This window comes from Kogia breviceps, chromosome 2 (genome assembly GCF_026419965.1).
Source record: "Kogia breviceps isolate mKogBre1 chromosome 2, mKogBre1 haplotype 1, whole genome shotgun sequence".
Classification (NCBI taxonomy): domain Eukaryota; kingdom Metazoa; phylum Chordata; class Mammalia; order Artiodactyla; family Physeteridae; genus Kogia; species Kogia breviceps.
In genome coordinates this window covers 98,624,754-98,645,594 of record NC_081311.1, presented here as the reverse complement: position 1 = coordinate 98,645,594, position 20,841 = coordinate 98,624,754, and the positions used below count along the sequence as shown (strand labels likewise).

The 20,841-nt window shown below is 36.2% G+C and overlaps 1 protein-coding gene across 5 annotated transcripts in view; it reads left to right on the top strand.

Moving 5' to 3' along the window:
* Positions 1-20,841, top strand: part of DPP10 (dipeptidyl peptidase like 10) — a 1,329,914-nt gene that overhangs the window by 1,102,820 nt on the left and 206,253 nt on the right. The window lies entirely within an intron of this gene.

Sequence of the window (20,841 nt, the reverse complement as noted above, 5' to 3'; positions counted from 1 at the left end):
CGTGGTGTAAAATATGCACTGTGATTCAAAGTCAGAGTCTGCATAGAGCTGACTCAATATTCCATTGTTCTCCTCTCCTTTTTCCACTTCAGATCCCTAACATAAGCCTCCATTTTCAGCGAATCCATTCCTGGCAGTTCGAACAAATACTGCTAAGACACATCCCTTCTCTGAGCCTCTTTAATACTTACAGCTAATACATAATTGTCTCAATTTGGACTCCCACAAAAGCAGACATAGGCATGGATTTCAGTAGAAGTAGATTACTGGGAGGTGATCTTAAGAAATCCCAGTGAGAAAGTAGGACTGGGAAGGAAAGGTACCGATAAAGGGTATATAGGCAAGCATCTTAGACTCCGGGCACCTGGAGTTTAATCCTCTGAGGAGCTCTGGGAAATGATATTAGAACAACACACTTCAGAGACATCACCATGCCTGCCCACAGGAGGGAGAAATGTGGATTCAATCCTTGATTTAAAGGCTATCCTGGAGACATTCATTACCAACCACTTCTGTGGACTTACGAAGGGGAGGCCCAAGAGATACTTGGAGCAGAGTAACAGAGGTATTATCAGATGGAATTCAGGGCGTGCAGTGAAATGGTCAGGGCCAAAGGGGGTGAGCAGAAAACTGAAAGGTCTACAATCATCACTGTAAAAACTTATCCCTGATGCAATTTTAGAATTGAATATAACTTTAGAGATCAGTTCTCAGCTTACATCTCTTAAAAAAGTTGCTGAGAGAGTTTAGATGGGATAGTTCTTCATTGGGTGGAGCTGTGTATGTACATGGTCGGACCCGCTGTCTAGCGTCATTCAGGCACCCAGTTACTCAGACTGCGTAAATCAATCCTGCACATTTCCAGGTACCTCCTGGCAGTAGCCTGTCTATTGACTGAAAATTTCTCTGAACTCCACAATTCTATAGGGAAAGGAATTCTCTCTTGGAGAGGTTAAGTGACTTGCTTTAAAGGCACTAGGCAACCAGAGTGCAAGTCTCACGTGGTGAGGACAGAGATCATCTTTTGAGGGAGATCAGGTAGGAGATTATTTTGGTACCTGGGTAGCAGTTATATAAGTATAAAATAATATTTGAGTGGATAATAAATATTAAATTATTATGTGGACTAGTCAAATAGCTTTACAATTCCCTGTATAAAATTTTCTATCCACTTTAAGTATAAATATTACATATGCACAAAGGCAAAGGCAGAGTAAAGAGATAATCTATTTAAAATTATTGCAATTCACAACAAATATATGCATAATAAAAACATATATTTTTTTGGATTGTGACCAGTGAAGCTTACATGATACCTGCTGTAATTCCAGGATGTCATCACAAATAAGATGCTTGTTCACCTCAGTTGCTTCATCTCTAGCCAAACACTCCCCAAGTGCTTGATGTTGTCCAGCTCAATGAGTGGGTAATCTTTTTGTCCACAGATTCTTAAGCAAATGGGATCTAGTTGAGAAAAAAGAGTGATAATGAGAATGTTTCTCCCCTCCTGGGGGCTTGTATTATCTATCTCTATTAGAGAAGTGCTTTCTGACTCATCAGTGGTTCTGAGAAGAAGTGGTAAACTATTGGGTGTGTAAATTTTTTTTCTTTTTCTCTTTTAATTGAAGTACAGTTGTTTTACAATGTTGTGTTAGTTTCTTGTGCACAGCAAAGTGATTCAGTTATACATATATATATGTATACATATTCTTTTTCATATTCTTTTCCATTATGTTTTATTACAGGATATTGAATATAATTCCATGTGTTATACAGTTGGATCTTGCTGCTTATCTGTTTTATATATAGTAGTTTGTATCTGCTGATCCCAAACTCCTAATTTATCCCTCCCCTACCCCATTTCCCCTTGTAAAAATTTTAAAAACTGACTAAGAGCCATCGGGGTGCAGAATAACCCCAAAAATGGCTAGGGAAAATCAGGAATGAATAAAATTTTAAAGGAGGAATTAAGAACATGTCAGGATCAGAAAATTTTAAAGTAAAACTAAATAACTCTGATGTTAAGCAAATGAGGAAAAATCAGAGCAAAAATTTCAAATTTTTTCTTTCCTCTGTGAAAAGGAACAAACCAAATTTGAAAAAAAGTTAGCAGATACTAGAATTTATAAAAACTACCAAGAAAGCAATACGAAAGTAAACAAATATTTACTAGTAAGATTATAGTTATAGAACTGGTTATATTTGTATTACATCTGAAAATTTGCTGGCCAATTACTATATTAATTCAGTCCATTTTAAACATGTGCACGTACATACATACGAATGCACATTTCTTTTTTCATTTCAGACTGTTTTACTTCTATAAAATAGAAGCACATATTTTGGGAAAAAAACATTATTTATCTTATCTGACTGATTATAAATTCTAGAATGGCATGGAGTTATAAGTTGCATCATGTGACTCCATAGACTAGGTGAATACAAATTCCACTTATGTGATCACAGCATTACAAAGTAAATGTATTCTCAAATTGTTGTAGTTATTTATGAAAATATAAACTCAAGCAGAAGAGTAATTGTTAAAGGAAAGGGTGGAGCAACATATATAATATTAAACAAAAAGCTGGAAACCACTGCTTCTCCTTGGGAAAGCATATCTCTTTAAGGTTATTGCAATTATTTATGGGGATTAAGAAAATTAATGCCAAACCTAATGATCTGAAAAAATGGAGTCAATTATTTAACATGGAAGTAGAAATTTCATCCTGTATTTCTATTCCTTTCTCTTTCCAGAGAGAATCTAAATGGAGATTATACTAGAGAATTGTTTGACTGCACAATTAGAAAAAAGTAGCAAGTGTTAATTAAATAGAGGTGAGAAATATATGGAATTAATATTCTTGTTTGGGGGTGTACTTTTTCCTACAGTTCTATTTCTTACAATTTTCTACCACTACCTTTATGCTCTATCATAAAATTTCATGTTTCTGTTCCTCTAATATTCTTCCTTCTCTCTGTAATGACTTTTTTTGTCTGATTAGCTCCTGTTCATTCTTTGAACTTTAGCTCAGATATCACCTAATTAAGTAGGCTTCCCAAGACTAGATTACATACCTGTATCGCAGCCCTGCTCATGTATCGCAGCCCTGCTCACTTGTCTTTCAATCACTCACACCATTTATCGTTCTAAAATTCAGGTCTGGACATATTAGCTCCCTGCTTAGAATACTTCATGTGCCCCCATTCTCTATAATAAAAAGTCTAATGTTCTTAGCATGGCATTGCCTGTACTTCATATCTTCTTACAGTGCTCTCATCCTTTTCATAAAAGATCAGTACCCAGGTACAGAGCACTGATAGTTTTCTGAACAGGTCCAGCAGTTTCTAACACTCTTGCTGTTACCCCTGCTGACTCCTCTGCTATTCTCGTCGCCTGCTCTCCTCTCGAGGCTCACTCAGTCAAGTGTCACACTGTGAGCCTTTTGTTAACCCAGGCATAGAACCGACTTTCTCAGTGCCCCTGTGTTCCTGACCCTCCTTCTGGCCTGTGTCGCTCGTACCAATAGAAGGAGACCAGATTCGGTTCATAAGCAAAGGAAAACTTTATTCTTTGATCAAAGAATGGAGAGGTGCGAGCTTTCTCTCTAGAGTTCATGTGTTCTCCCCGAGGGACTGTGGGTGGGACTGCTTTGTGACGTTCTATCAGTGGGGGCGGGGGGAGGGGGCAGAGTTCTCGCGTGATGGGCACATGAGTGTTACTCACGCTCCAAATCGAAGCGTCTCTGCACACGGCCTGCCCCCGCCATCTTGAATTGCAGTGTCGTGTGTAGCACTTCCGCACACGGTCCGGGAGCTGAGGTGTCATTTCGTACCAGGAACTCTGGTGTGAAGTTCTGAGTGTGAGGCGTCTTCATGTGACACCCTATGAGCAAGTGAAACTAGACTAAGCACAAGGGGGAAAAAAGGTTAGACTTTATTTTATCACCCAGATTCTATTTTTATTCCCCAGGAATTGTGAATGGGCTTTGCTAGTGACACCTGCTTTATTCTGTGTGAATGTCTATCAAAACACCTGTTGTCATTTGAGTTCAGTCATTTCCTTTTCTGTTTTCTTCAATAAACTCACTGAAGATAGGACTTTGTTCTAACTTTGTTTTCCAGCAACAGAGGGAATGGATACCTGAGAGTTGGTTACTATTTGATGGAGTAGATAAATGCGTAAATTGTAAAATTTGTAAAAGATATTGAAATGGGCTCCAGAGTTGAAACTATATTCTTAATAAACATGAATTAAGAAAGATTTATTCCATCTGTTCAGTTTTGCCCTCCAAGTGAAGTAGCTTTGTATTTCATAAAGAGCATGTGGGAACGTTATGCCACTGCTGCTTTAGTGATGGGCATTCTCATCTCCGGAAATCTTTGCTCACTGCCATTGATTTACATCAGCTGTCCTCTAGGAGAATGGCAGTGTTACCTGAAAATCAAGTCCTTGCTTCCCAAACAGAGCACAGGGCCAGGTTCGAACTTGGAATCTAGTCACCCATTACGTGCTGAACTAGCCTCCTTTCCACTTTATCTCTTTGCTTTCTGCATGCAAACCCACACATATTTTATATTCAAAAGAATAATGTTATGTTTAAGTCGTAGCATACATACGATGTTTTAAAGAGGTATGACGGTCCATCAGAAACTTGTAGCTACCAACTTTTTAGTTCCCCTATTGGAAGTATGGAGTAGGATTTATAGAACATTAGCCTGTCACTCTTTTCAGATTAAAATATCTTACATGGTCACCCAGAAGATTAAAAGAAACCAAAGGTAAAATGTTATGGTTAGAAAAGAAACCTGCAAAACACTGTCAACTAGACAGAAAGTTTGTCATATTTTATGGAGAAACCGTAATTTTTACCTGTCTGTGTTAGCAATTCAGGTTGAGTTGATACTTTTGGACTACTTAGAGAGTCATAATTTTCTATCCATTTGCTTAAGAGTATGCATTTTTAATTTTTTTATTTCTTCAAATACAGTAATGATCAATAATGTCTTCTTTTCCAGAAACCTATAGTGTAATCAGAGTTCTGCCCAGTTATTTAGATAATTTCTATGGAAAATATGGTATTAGGGTAGAGTGGCCATATAATTTACTGTCCAAATCAAGTCACTTTTTCAGAATAAGGAAAGTTCTATTTGTAATTGCACCAGTAGAGCAGGCAAAAATTGGAAAGTATGGTCAACTGATTCAATAAGGGTCATTTCTTATAAGAGGAAATTTTTCCAAATAATACAAATCATGAACACCTCCAGAGATATAAAGCCCATTCTGAAAACATAATTTGCCCGTTATATTTCAAAATGACATGGTTAGCATTTAGAGTAAAGAGACGGCAACAACACTGATATATGACATGAAATCCTTTCTTGTATTTAATCTCAATCTTTGAGTCCAAACAACAAATGCAGAAAAAAAAAAAAGATGTACAGAACTATAGTGCTCAAGCATCTCTTTTTGGATTATGGAGTAACAATTAACTTTTACACTATTTTAGATACAATTCCAACACTTTTTCAAAAAAAATTTGGGCCTTTTTTAAAAACTTAAATGTCAGCGTTCAAAAGAAATGGAAATAAGCATAAATACTGCAACTAGCCTTCTACTATAAAATATTACATTTTTAATAATAGTAATTATTTCTAGCTATAAATCTTCAAATGCATGATGTTTTACTTGCCTTTGATAATAAATTGATATACAGTTGACATGGAACATTTTTAAGTAGGAAAAAAGGGAAGATGAGCCCCATTCATTTTAGCGATACATTATTTTTTCATTGACTTGTCTTTATATTTCTGTAGGTTCTAAGCTTCATGGGTGGTAAAACAGGGATTTTAAACGTGTAAGGAACATTTCTATAATATACAATCTAAAATGTAAATTGCAGGATGGAAAAAATAATTCTGAGGGTATATAATTCTGAGGGTATATTCCCAATTTCAACATGATTCCTTAAGTGAACTTAGAATCATATGGAGTGCCATCTACTTGTAGTGGCTTGGTAAACACTAGAGATCAATTGACTAATATTTTTTCCCTGAATTGGCTCTTGAGTACGCATAGATATTTTTTCCCTCATATTCCTTTTCACCTCTAGTATTTATGACCTTGACCTTCTTTAGAAGAAAAGAGAATATATTCTATTTGTTTTGAGATATTTTCCTTTATACTCTATAAAGTTTATTCTAAAGAAAAAAAGATCATTGCCAAAGATAATGAATACCTCTAAGACAGAGTGGTTTCTTTAACTGTCAGAATTTTTTTTGTTTGTTATTTTTTTCCATTTTGGCATTAAGAAGACTTTCATTAAATTTCTTATATCTGTTAAGGGCAAATTAATTTTGACTTTCTTGGATGACCTATAAATCATTTTGCATTCCTCACCTTTGAGTTAAAGCAGTGCTTTCAAGGTGTAATACAAAAATAACTGACTCTCAAGGATTCCAAGGACAGTCATGTTTAGGAATGTTAAATGTGTTTTCATAATACCTATTAACGTTGCCTGGAACTGGTGTAACACAGAACACTTTTTGAGAAATACTGATTTAAAGGGACTGGGATCATTTTCACAAATATCTCACAAAGGAAACCCTAATAAAGGAACCAAACAATTACTCCTACCATTAAATGAGTGCATGGGGCTTTTTAAAAGGTGGTTACAGTCAAATGTCACTGTGTTGTAGGAACATGAATTCATTCCTCTCCTGAATCCTTTGTCTGAGTCATTCCAGACTAGCTGCCTGCAAATATATCCCATTGATCATCAAGTCAACTGAAGAAAAATCCATTTCCACTGCAGGAAAAAAAATTTCGCAGTAGGTTTTGAATATAAGAGCTTGTTCTTTATGTGTGGAGTATAACATGACCTATTATCATTCAGTCACTGTCTAGTGATTATTTTTCATGCATTGATTCTTTATGTTGTAATTGGCATCAGAAAAGGATAAGATGAATTCCCTAAACTGCAAGCACGTTGTATTTTTTATCTTGATGTTAAAGGAGTTACAATAGTTTGGTAAAACGATTCTTAATACTGTGGGTAGCCATAGGCCACTTTGAGAATCTGATCAAACCATGGACCCAGCAAAATGCAAATAAGCACATAAACACAGATATTTGCATATAATTTCAGGGCTAACAACCCCTGTAGCTTATCCTGGGGTCCATGGTTTCCAGATGAAAACCCTTGCTACTATGAGGCTTGAGTCTCTTCTTCCAAGAATTCTTACTTGAATCATGCTTTTTAATACACTTATTTTAATAATATAAGTGGGCAGATTGTTCAGGAAATGTTTATGAAACACCAACCAAATGCCAAGCATAATTCTAGCAATGTGATTACAAAGATTATAGAACACCTGCCTTTAGCAGCTCACAATCTAGATATAATTATAATCTAAATGTGACTGAATAGTTCCCTATAATTGGATTTCCCAGCCACATTCAGATGAGTCTATGATTACCCTTAAATTTATTTATTTTATTTATATATATGTAAACTCATACACCTCACTTAAGCTAAAAGATACAAAGACAAATGAACAAAGGCACATCTATGCAAAATAGTCACAGCAATCATTATACTGAATATTTATACAGCACTTTTTTTTAGAGTTCACACAGATCTTTCGCATGTATTTTGTGAGTTGGGTAGAAACATTTTTTATCATTACATGTCATTTTGCTGACTGAGACTCAGATGGCACCAGCCACATGTCAAAGGTCAGGATCCTAGAAGTTTTAAACTACATTAGAATCTTTCTAGTTCTAAACGCGCTGCACCTTTTACTTCCCTGGTTTCAAAGTACATTTATTAAAAACAGAAAGTTTGAAAGGTACAGTGCCAAGTCCTGGAGACTGCCTCAATGAACCAATCAGTCAGAGTCTTTCATGCTTAAAATCTAGAGGCCAATCCAGAAAATCACAAGACCCAAACAAGGAAGTATGCAATGAGAATCAGGGGCAATGGCTAATTGAGGTTAACAGTTAAACCAATTGCTTCATTGTCAAAGGTCAGATGTGTCTCTGACCAGGGTTCTTGGCCTTCCCCAGTCAATAGAAATTGACTAGAGGCCAGACAAGAAATGCAGGCAAGGTTTTATTGGGGCCCCTGCTGCAGCAGCTGGGGAGTGAGACAAACAACAGGTTCCCTTGCTTGCTCCCTGAGGGGGGGAGAGGGGGGCAAGCTTGTTCCCTATACAGGGTAGGGGTGTGTCCAGGGGTCCAGTCGGAGTGGTGGCTTAGGTGTTTTGCCCACCCCTTATGTGGTGTTGTGTGCAGGGGTCATGCTCAGTTCCCTGCTTTTGCTCCCGGCTCTTCAAAAGTGGCAGTTGGGTTTTTTTGGTCTCTTTATATTTTTTGTCCAGAATTTGTCTCAACTGCACATTCAGGCAGTTATGTTTAGTCCCATACAGTTTCTTTGTATTTTGTTGCTCAAGGAGAGGTGTGTCCAGGTGCAAGCAGCACTGCAGCAAAGGGTCCCAGGTCCCAGCTTGTCTCAGGGGGGTGTATTTTATTTGCATCCAGAGAGTTTCCTGAATTCATGCCTGTGGTTTGCCTGAAAAGTAGACCAAAAGCTTTTCATTGACTTTCATGTTCATGCAACTATGCGTTCTCATTAAGTACATGGGTATTTTACTGAAATACTGAAAGATCATGCATAACCCAGATTTTGGCTAATTGAATTATTTCTCTTGTAAAAGGAAGCATTATGAATCAATTAGAAAAGGGGTTGGAAACTCTCTGCCACTTTCTAAAAAGTGTGTTTTTAACAGCTTTATTTAGGTATGATTTACATGCCATAAAGTTGACTCATTTAAAATATACAATTCAATAGGTTTTAGTCTCTTTACAGACCTGGGTATCCATCTCCATAATCTAATTTTAGAACATTTTCATCATCCCCCCAAAAGAAACCTTGAATACATTAGTAATCATTCTCCATTCCTTCCACTGTCCACCCCCTCAGCCAGGCCCCATCCATAGACAACTACTCACCTCCTTTATGTCTCCATATATTTGACTGTTCTACATATTTCATATAAATGGCATTTTATAATATGTGGTCATTTGTGTTCTTCTTCTTTCACTTGGTATAATGTTTCTGAGATCCATATGTGTTGTAGCATGTATAAATACTTCATTCCTTCTTTTTTTTTTTTTTTTTTTTCTTTTTGCGGTATGCGGGCCTCTCACTGTTGTGGCCTCTCCTGTTGCGGAGCACAGGCTCCGGACGCACAGGCTCAGCGGCCATGGCTCACGGGCTTAGTTGCTCCGCGGCATGTGGGATCTTCCCGGACCAGGGCACGAACCCGTGTCCCCTGCATCGGCAGGCGGATTCTCAACCACTGCGCCACCAGGGAAGCCCCATTCCTTCTTATTGTCTAATAATATTCCATTGCATGGGTATATACCACATTTTATTTATTCATGCATCTGTTCATGGAAATTTGAGTTGTTTTCACTTTTGACCATTAATGCTGCTATTTATGCACACATTTTTGTTTGTTTATTTTGGCTCTACATTTTCATTTCCCTTTTTAGAATTCTACCTAGGAGTGTAATTGCTGAGTCATGTGTTAACTCTGTTTCACCTTTTGAGAAACTGTCAGACTGTTTTCCAAAGTGGCTGTACCATTCTACATTCCCACCAGCAATGTTTGAGGGTTCCAATTTCTCCATATCCCTGCCAAGACTTGTCCAACTTTTTTTTTTTTTAACATCTTTACTGGAGTATAATTGCTTTACAATGGTGTGTTAGTTTCTGCTTTATAACAAAGTGAATCAGTTATATATATACATATGTTCCCATTGTCCAACTTTTTTAAAATGTATTTTTAATGTATTTTAGTGTTTGGTTCTCAAAAGTTAGGAATATCTTTTATGCCTTTTTTTCCTTTCTAATGTTTTCCTACCTTGAGCAATTCATGGCTGTATAAAAGTCTCAAAAATACTTTCATAATCTCTTTGAGAGATTTTGTCAAATCTCTCAGAAACAACCCCCCAAAAGGCATTTTAGTGGGTGACTAGTGATATTGAGTATCTCTGCCTGTTTGGATAAATAAAAATTTCTTGGAACACAGCCTCACCCATTCATTTATTCTTACTTCCTATGGCTGTTTCTGCAGTATAATGGCAAAGTTGAATAGTTGCAACAGAATATATAATCTGCAAGGTTTAAAACATTTACTATCTGGACCTTTACAGAAGAAGTTTGCCAACCCCTACTTTATCAAATAAAAAATTCACATCCTTAACTATGTTTCATTTACAAGTGAATTTCCATACATCAGGGTGATTAATGCCATATAGGGATACAAATGTATCTAATTGTATATGGAGAGGAAGGTTGAAATGACTTTCGATATACTTGTAAACTTGTGGTTGATGCTAAGTTTCTATGTATTCATTCACATATATTCATTCAAATATTCATTTATTTCATATACTTATTTAAGTCTTACTATATGCCTGTAGCTGTGTTAGATTCTGGAGATATTGCAGGAAGGATGGACAATATCTCTGCCCTAACGGAGTTCACAATTTATGTAAAGACTGCCTTTTACAGGGTGGAAGTGATGAGGTAGAGTGGTTACAAGGGTGTGAGGGAAGATGGGAAATGAAAGTGGATAAGGATTAGTGGCAGGAACTGTTAGAACAGTTTTCCCCAAAGTGTGAAAATATTTTTCAGTGTTGTGAGAGGAAATAAAAATCTCTGGTGCGATATCTTTGTGTCTGAAGAACAGATTTCTTTTTCTGTATAATATCTCAGAAACTTTACTATGTAAATATCAGATCTCTAGCAGGATTTCTCAATTTCCCAAGATCACCTTTCAGTTTGACAGAGCATTTTACAGGAGGTATGGCTCCCTGAAACATTTTCTCAGAAAAAAGATTAGAACTTTGCTGTTCAGGAATTGAGTTGAAGATGGAAAAGATTCATACAAGCTCCAGGAAGCAAAATGAGATCACACACTCAACATTGGTTTTCTAGTACTAGGTGACCTTTTTAGATCTTGAAACTTTACCTTGTGTAGATATTAGGCCTGTAAATTAGTTATGGTAATGCCTCCTTCAAAGGGCCTTTGAAGTTAAGTTTTTCCTTTATTAAATACCTGTGTTTCATATGAGTTTTTCTAAAACACCTTGAAATCATAGAGAAGAAAGTTCAAGGAAAGATAATATAATAGACTATTCTTCCTTGAGCCCTAACACTTTTAAAAGAGTTATTTCTTACCTTTTCATTAAATTGACGTAGATCAATTTTTCAAAGTAAAGTGTTTGGTTCTCAAAAGCTAAGAATATCTTTTCATCCCTTTTTATTCTTTCTAATATTTTCCTTCTTTGACCAATTCATGGCTGTATAAGTCTCAAAAATACTGTCATAATTCCCTTGCCAATTTTTTTTGTCAAGTCCTTTAGAAACAAGCTTCCAGAAAGCAAAAGCAAGCACTGTCAAGAAGCCTCAGTTTATCAGGATTAGAAGTGCAGATAACAAGTAACCTATGAGAGCACCTACACTTCTGCTGTGTGCAGCCAATTAGAATTCTGGACTGTATGGAACTCAAGCTCAATTACTCACACTGCCATTTAGCACCTGTGTACTTGGAACAAATAACTGCCTTCCTTTGTAACTCAGTTTCCTCTTTTGTATAATCAGGAGAGTTAATGATACTTATCTCAGTTTATTGTGAGATACCAAGTAGATAGTTGGCATGCAGTATATATAGCTACCAATACAAAAATTGGTCTAACAAATGAAGAAACATCTGTTAGAACGTTTTTTTATTTGATGAAAACATTATTAGTGCCTTGAAGCAAAATTCATCTGCCGTATTGTGTCAGAATTTGTGTAAAAGTTGTGTCACTTTGTCACTACTTTAGGCTGGAGGGTATTGATAGTATGTTGGATAACCGAATGATGACCATATCATATTGACAGAGGTATGATGCATCTAATTTATTAGATAATATTAAAAATTAATAAATGGGAAAAAACCTTTATTTGGATCAAACCTACAATGTTACAAAAAGTCTATGAAATGGAAAGGGTGAGTGTAGAAAATACTTAGGGGTTTAAAATGACTGTAAAATTATGTGATAAGGAGATGCATGTGCCCAAAAGAGTCCAATATAATTATAATTACCTGTAATTTCTATAATTATAGAAGGGTGGGATAGAGAGGGTGGGAGGGAGACACAAGAGGGAGGAGAAATGGGGATATATGTATATGTTTAGCTGGTTCATTTTGTTATAAAGCAGTAACTAACACACCATTGTAAAGTAATTATACTCTAATAAATATGTTTTAAAAAAAAGAATGATTATAGAATATTAACTTTTATATAAAAAATAAGGGGAAGTAAGAGCAGTTGATTCTCTCTTTCTTGAGATATCTATCTGTTTATACTTTTTTGCAAAAAGAAGCAAAGGAACACTAAATAGAAACTAATGAAAATAGTTATCTATAAGGAATAGATGAAAATGAAAGAGAGGAAATAGGAATGGGAGTGTGACTGCTCTGCAGTTCCCTCTTAATAGAGTTTGATGTTTGAATTATAAAAATATTTTGTATATTCAGAAAATGAAATTAAATATAAAAAAATGAAAAAATTAATTTAACCAAATAGAAATAAATAAGCCTAACTGAATATCCAATTAATAACTACCCCACTAAGAAAATAATTAATTTAATTAACTTTTTCTTAAATATTTTATTAATTTACTAATGAATATAGTAACTACTTAAAATATTTATTTGTCATAATGTTATTTATAAAACACATGCTTAGAAAGATGTGTGTATTATGAAGTCCAAAACCATTGCACAAATATGAACTTTTTTGGTAAGTTTGTTGTTGGTATTTGCCTTGGTGTGGTCATTCTGAAACTATACTGTGTCTGTAATGTAGGAAAAAAACAAATGGGTAAATATATAGATATTGTTGGGAGATAGGAGATATAAACATGGAACAGGATAGTGTAGAAAAACACTGTAGTATTGGGTTTTATTAAGAAGTCTTGGTTATAACCACATTACACACACACACACACACACACACACACACACACATACCCCACATACATATACTTGATATGTCCTTCAAGCATAAGCACATATTCATCCATCTTGAATCAGTCTAACTGTTCTATGTTCTAATAATATATTCTTCTCTTGGTTAAAGGACATGATGATATCTTTTTGTGCATCTAATGCCCAGATCATGATTTCTAAATACTGTTCACCACATGCATATTAAAAACTGGGAAACTTAAAGAAATGGCTGGTTTCAGGTCTGAACAGGAAAGAACAAGGTGAGTCTGATGCTCAAAGATTAATAGGGTAAGAGAAGGTACAGATATTGTGTATAGGGAATTTATTGACCTAGTTATTAATATATAGCATCAATAAGAAAAATAAAGAATAGCATGTAAAAAAAAATCCATGCATGTGCCCATAGTGATACAAGAGATACAGAAGAAAGAATAAAGGTGGGGGAGGGCTCTTTTTCAATAGAATAATGTGTTTTGCAGGACAACTGGTCTGGACTTTCCAAAGGATTCAGTATGAGAAGAATAGGGGAAATCAGATCAGTCATTCTAAATTAGAGAAGACTAAAATGGCATAGCAGTCTAATATAATATATGAATTTGTATCATGTATTAAATTATATATATATATATATATACACATATATAATGTTTATATGACTACTGGTGAAATTTAAATATAGGTTCTGTGCTGGATAATGTTAAGCTTGATTTTTCTTGGGCATGGTATGGTGTTGTGGTCATATGTTCTTGACAGAGACATGCTGAAATATCATGATGTATGCAGTCTACTTTACATTGCTTGACAAAACAGCTGTGTGTGTGTGTGTGTGTGTGTGTGTGTAGAAATAGAGATGAAGCAGATATAGCAAGATCTTGCGAGTTTGTGAATCTAAGTTAGTAGTATTCAGGTCTTTATTATAGTGTTCTTTCAATTTTCCTTCAAGTTTGAAAAATCTGAAAATAAAAAATCATAATTAACTTACATTATACCTAAATGTGAAAAACAGATCAATCATTATCAAGAAATAACATAAGGAAGGAGACAGATTTCTATTCCCATGTCATAGATATCATTAAAAAAACTGCAAAATTCAAAAGAAAATGGGATCTTACAAGATTCCAGAGGAATGAAAGACTACAGTAGATGGGTAATTAATTAAACAGACCTCTCACCAACAACCAAGAGAAACCCCAAAATAGTGGAATAATATTTTCAGTGAGCTTACAGTTCTCTACCCAGTAATGTATTGTTCACGAGTATGGGTGAAAAAAAGATATTTTTAAGCATACAGGCTGAGATAAGCCAAAAGAAAAGTCTCTTTAATAAAATAAATTCTAAAGGTATAATTTAAGCAGGAGGAAAATCATACAAAATGGAAAGGTAGAGATGCAAGAAGAAATTATGAGCAATTATGTTGGTAAATATGTGGTTAAAGCTAAACAAATGATGACTATATAAGACAATAATAATTTGAAATTATGTGAAGAGAAAAAAATCTTCTTAGAACATTAAAAAAAAACCATCTCTGATGACAAAATCGCTTACAGGAACATGAATAAAGTATATGATAGTCCTTGCATGGTGTGGAAAGTGGGTAACTTAATTATCCTTTTTAAGTTAAATTAGGACAACTACTGAAAGGATAAACATAAAGTAGAAACACTCAAAACTAGAGGAGAAAAACAGAATAAAACCTCAAGAAACATGAAAAGTGCAATGCAAGTGATAGAGGAAGACTGGGCAACAATGACATTATAAACATTGGGGAATTTAGAAAACCGATGCAGTATATTACTGGGAGAGGATTTCTAAAAGGTGAAGAAACTCAGCAGCTCCAAATTATGAATAAATGTTATTTTATGAGAACTAAGACTGAAACTATTATTGAATTTACTAGACCAGAAATAGAACATGTTTCATAGACATAAGACTGATTAAATTTCCCTTTCTCGAGCAAGGGGGATTACTTACCTAAGTCAGGTCTAGACATAGCTCTCACCAATAGACAGGAGTGGTGATGATGCCAGTCAAACCAAACTTGTGTGAAGTCCAGTTAAGCCTGAATAGAGTGTGTGATCTCTAGTGTAATTCATATGACCACTGCGTATATGGCATTCAATTGGTATAATTCAAAAATGTAATTTAAGAGTTAAGGCCTCAAATTGTGTAAAGTAAGAGGATGGCATGTAGAATAATATCCAGAAATCTGATTCCATGTTACATTTAAGTATAGGATATAGAAGAGGATCTGAAAGTTAATAAAATCTTTGGAATTCAGAGATTACTCTTCCACTGAATAAGCCTCGTGAAAATCTCTGATATATGCAGTTTCATTTGCATCTGTGGTTCTGCCTAATTTTAATGGGTGCTGCTTTGCGATTCTTTGGAAAGAAAAGTATCATGAGACTGAAGTCTATCAGTTGATTGCACATTTCTCGTTTAGTCAAAACTTACTCAGAATTCTAAGTGTCCGTTTACTAAGCCTGTGCTTGAAGGGTTGGTAATGGGTGATTTAATTCTGGTGATGTTACATGTGATTGCAATCTGGAAGGCTGAACTCTTTCGGTGATGGCCAGCCATGCAGTAAGACGGTTAACACATCAGCCTTGGCATTTATCTCTAAGGGCAGATACAAGTGCATGTAAAGCAGAAGTCCAGGAGAGAGAATTCGGCTTTTCCTCTTTTAATTCTTGAATTCTAGGCCAAAATGTCAGGTAAAAGTTCTGTGACTAAAATATCAATATTGATTTCTAGGAATACAATAGGAATGCCTGAAGGATTCTATGTATTTTTCCCTGTAGATCACTCAGAATAACCTGTATGCTACTTTTAAAAATACGTTAGGTTTCAGATGTCCTGTGGAGTTTTCCTTTGACGTCCCCCTCTGGACTGTGAAACATGAAGGGTCTGGACTTAGAGTTGAAGTGGTTTGGTGTGTGCTTTCATCTGATTTCCGTCAACAAATCAGTGCTACTTAAATCATTGTGCGCGTAGGGGTTTATTATAAGAATTATACTCCACATAAACGTGGGAGCAGCGGATGAAGTGGAAGTCTTTAATGGGGAATAAGAGGATTACAAAGAGAATCACTAACAGATTTGTCTAAAGCACTGGCCCAGGTACATAGGTAAGAGCTTGCAGACAAATGGAGGAAACCGAACATGTCTGCCACCAAAGTGGAACTCTAAAGAGGGCACTTAAGGCAAAATCTATAAGAAAATGTTTCTTTGGGGAGCTACCACCTCTGTGGGTCCACAGCCACGGCTCAGTGATAGGTCTGAGGCTGACACTGGTCAGCAGGACCAGCACCTGGAAAGAGGCTCTGGCTTCAAAGAAGAGAATGAGAATAAGCTGGGATATGCCATGTACCTCTATGTCTATCCATCAATGTGTCTTTCCTAAGATAACCTTCTGAAAGTGGTGGCTTCTGTTTCTCTTCTACCTTCCATGTCTAACAAATGTTTCTCTTCCGTCATCTCTAACTGGAGCCATAAGGAAAAGGGTATTTTACAAATGCAGTACCCAGTATTAACATGATAAAACCACTCTAGTAAGAAGCTGATGATGTCCATGTGATTTAGGATGATTAGGAGTCTAAAACAGTAGGCAAACTAGCAAGAAAGAGACCAGTGATAGTTACAGGGAAATAAGTCAGGTGCTATATACAAAGAATCTATTACCCAAAAGAGAGCAGACAGGAAAGAAACGCGTCCAGACAGACAACTTCTGTCCTTATGTTTTATGTCATGCTAGTATGTAAAAGGTCAAGGATGAGATGATTTGTGCTAGGATCCAAAGGAGAGTGAGACTTACCTCTGAGCTGATAAGAGGTCAGAGATGAATGAAGGTCCAATTTGCTGCAGTTTTCTCCAAATATAATTAGTAGGAAATTAATTTCAGAAATTTTGTGGTATTTGTTAAAAATGTAGATTTATGGAACTTCCTTATAGACCTAGGAATCAGAATTATCTGGGGTTTGGATTCAAGAATTTGTCTTTTTAGCAAGATTCTTAGATGGTTCTTCTGGGCAGTGTACTTTGGAAACTTACACTTGCAGAGTGGCGAATTCATCCCAGACATGTGCCAGGTCCTTTAGAGGCACTGCTATATTACCTCTTTGAGACCAGTGACTTAAATAGAGACAGAAAAATATATTAAATTTTTAAAAAGCTAACTAATAAAAGAGATACTATTTTTTAGGGAAGAGAAAAATTGAGGCTAGAGATGGCAAATAAATTATTTGTGTCACATATCTAGTAAGTGATCGAGTCCATATTCTAATTTAGATCTATTTGGCTCCAAAGAGTATCCTTGAACTGTGAAATGTGGTAAAAAGGTCAGACTTGCTGAAACAAGTACCTTCTTGCTAAACAAACATGAGTGAGACCCCTCCAGGAAGAAAGAGTAATATTGTTCTCCAATTAAGCTAAGTCTATGTGGATTTCTAAGAAAAATCCTAGAGGCTTAGATGCCTCAATTGCTCCCAAAACAACCAAACAAGTAATAGACAAAGGAAGGGTCTGAAAAAAGGCCTCCCAAGAAAAGACCTCCACACTTGTCCTGTTTCCTGTTCCATCTTCTCCTCCCTGTCTATGAACCCACCACATACAATGAAGAAGTCCTGCATATGACTTAGGTCCTATCTGTGTGTCCTTAGCACATGGAGCATTCACATTTCTTCTTCTAAAAAAATCTGGCTTGTTTAAATTATATTAATTGTACAGTTAATATACAAAACCTAACTTTCTGTACCTATCTTTTTGAGAGCAGTACTGTGAACTCACTTTGGCTGAATTATTTGTATTGATATTTTTGAAGGAATAGGTGAGTGTGAGCGAGAAACCTGTGGAATCAGATTGCAGCCTTAGAGGTGAGCCTGGCTGTGGCAGCTAAAATGTGACCTGGAATCCCTGTATTCTAATTTAGACTCTGCTGGGAAGCTTTATAAGAACTACTAGTTTGCTGGATAGCTATCTAACAATCAGAGCTCATCTGATTGTTTGAGTTGCCTTGGGAATTAGATAATTCATCTACGTGAAAGATACTTTTGCAGGGGTTTGTCTTTACATGGGGATGTTATACACCGTTAATTTATAAACTACAAAGGTCAAGTCCCTCAACCTAAATTTTGTTGTTACTCTCCATTCACCAAAGGATGATACAACTATCTTTCTTCTGCATCTTGCAGAATTCCTGCTAAGAATAACAAGATAAAAAATGTAGAATATCTTTGAAAATACATAAAGTCATATATATTTTATGATGTACATACAGCATATAGGAAAGCACTCTTACATCAGCAACGATTTCATTGGTCCCAAATCTGGATGCTTTTTACTAGCTCTACTAGCCCAAGCATCATGGCTCATAGGCTCACTAATAGTATCTTAAATGATCTCCTTTTGTCCTGTCTGCTTCCTCAAGACTCCGTTATCTATTCAGAGTAATTTAGAGCCTGTCATTCCCTTGCAATGAGAATGTATCAGTACAAGTTTTGCCATGGCTTCAAGGCCATACGTGATTTGTCCTCACCTGTTTTTCCAGGTCACATATCCTACCAGTGTCCCTTTAGTTCTCTACATTCCAGCATCACAAACTCGCTTTCCTAACGTCACATGTCCCCAGCTCATTCCTACCTTCATCTTTGCTCTTCCCATTTTGTTCAAGTATTACCTTTTCAGAGAAACCTTAAACCACCCTAAATCAGTTAGCCTAAACTTCTGTCTCCCATTGTCCTCTTTTATTTTCTTCATAGTACTTACCACAATCTAAATTTATTTGCTTACTAGTTTATAGGTTCATTATTAGTTTCCTGCTACTAAAGTGTAAGCTGAATAATGTTGATGCCTTTGTCATGTATCCCTAATTCCTAGAAGAATGTCTGCCATATAAATGTCTGTCATTATAAATAAATGAATAAACAAATGGGAGGGACTCACTTATATGTGATAGCTCAATAACTGGCCAGATTCAGGGAAATTATGGGATATAAGTGGCTCCAATGAAAACCTTTTTTTTATGCCATTCTATATATCATAGTGTCATGAAACATTATGCATTTCAGCCACAGGGTCTGAAATAATGAAATAGAGCATACTAGTTGGCCTTAGAACCAACTTCCCCCTTAGGCACCTGGAGTAATGAGCAGAAAGCTCATGTAGAATTTAAGCTGATCACTTAAAAATAATCCTCTGCAGCACACAGAGAAAGGATGAATAGGGCATCAGTGTCCAAGTCGTTGGCTTTTCAGTAGTTAGATAAAATAATTATAAATATGGTATTTGCATGTTATATTATTATAACTCTAATCAAAATATAGTTTTTTTCTCAAGATGGGCACAAATTTAAATAGAAATGAGGCAATGCCTCATAAATACAATTTGATGATGTTTAACAGGTAAGACACTGTGATGTTTAATTTCACAGGTTAACTTGGCTGGGCCATTGTGCCCAGATACTTGGTCAAACATTATTCTGGATGTTTTTGTGAAGGTGATTTTTTTGATGAGATTACCTTTGAGATTACTCTACCTTTGAGAAGGTAGAGTGCTCGCCATGATGTAGGTGGGCCTCAAAGGCCTGATAGAACGAAGACTGACCTCCTCTGAGCAGGAAGAAATTCTGCCAGCTGACTGCCTTTGGACTCCAACTGCATGTCTTCTATGAGTCCCCAGACGGCCAGCCTACCCCATCAGATTTTGGACTTGGCAAGCTTCTACAATCATGTGAGCCAATTCCTTAAAATAAATATGTCATCAACAGGATGTTGATAAAACCAGCGTGTTTTTTATCAACATCTGGCTGGTTCCGTTTTTCTGGAGAACACTGGCTAATACAGACATATTTCTGTTATGGGTTTAAAATATACTAGTGAGAAAAGTTTACATAACCTGTCCAAATATTTATTTGGTTATTCATTCAGTTATTGTATTGCCTGTATCTGTCACTTCAGAAAGCCTATTCGTAGATTGCTATTAAGAATCAAAAGATGGGGGCTTCCCTGGTGGCGCAGTGGTTGAGGGTCCGCCTGCCGATGCAGGGGACACGGGTTCGTGCCCCGGTCCGGGAAGATTCCACATGCTGTGGAGCAGCTGGGCCCGTGGGCCATGGCCTCTGAGCCTGCGCGTCTGGAGCCTGTGCACCACAACGGGAGAGGCCACAACAGTGAGAGGCCCGCATACCACAAAAAAAAAGAATCAAAAGATGGTATGTAATATCCCATGAAATATGAAGTCATTTAAATTATTTAACATACATTAAGAAAAGAAATGAATGAATAAACTCAACTTACTTCATTTCCTCTGACTTAGCAGTTAAAGTCAGTCTTGGCCCTAGCATCAAAATTATCTGAAAAAAAGGTACGAAGAGCAAGTGTAACCTTGGTATGCAGTGAAATTGATGGCCATAGTGGGCTAGTCTCATATAAGCTGTTACAATACGTACAACTCATCACTGTAGTTCAAAGTTACGGTCAGCGTAATTTTTCTTCTTAATTGCTCAAGATACTCTACTGTGACTCTACTGTGACTCTACTTTGGCTGCATAGAGAATTTAAAGAATCAATTCACTGTATTTTATAGTTAACATGATTGCTAATAAAGAACAGTAGTAGCATGAAAATTTGCAGAGAGACAGTAAAATGGAAGCCTCAAAGGGTCTACCTGTGCAGATTGTAAAATACATATTTTGCCCAAAGATTTAAAAAGGGGAGTAAAGATGAAACCATGATATCATAGCTTAATACAAAAAGTGAAGTGTCTGACTTAGAATATA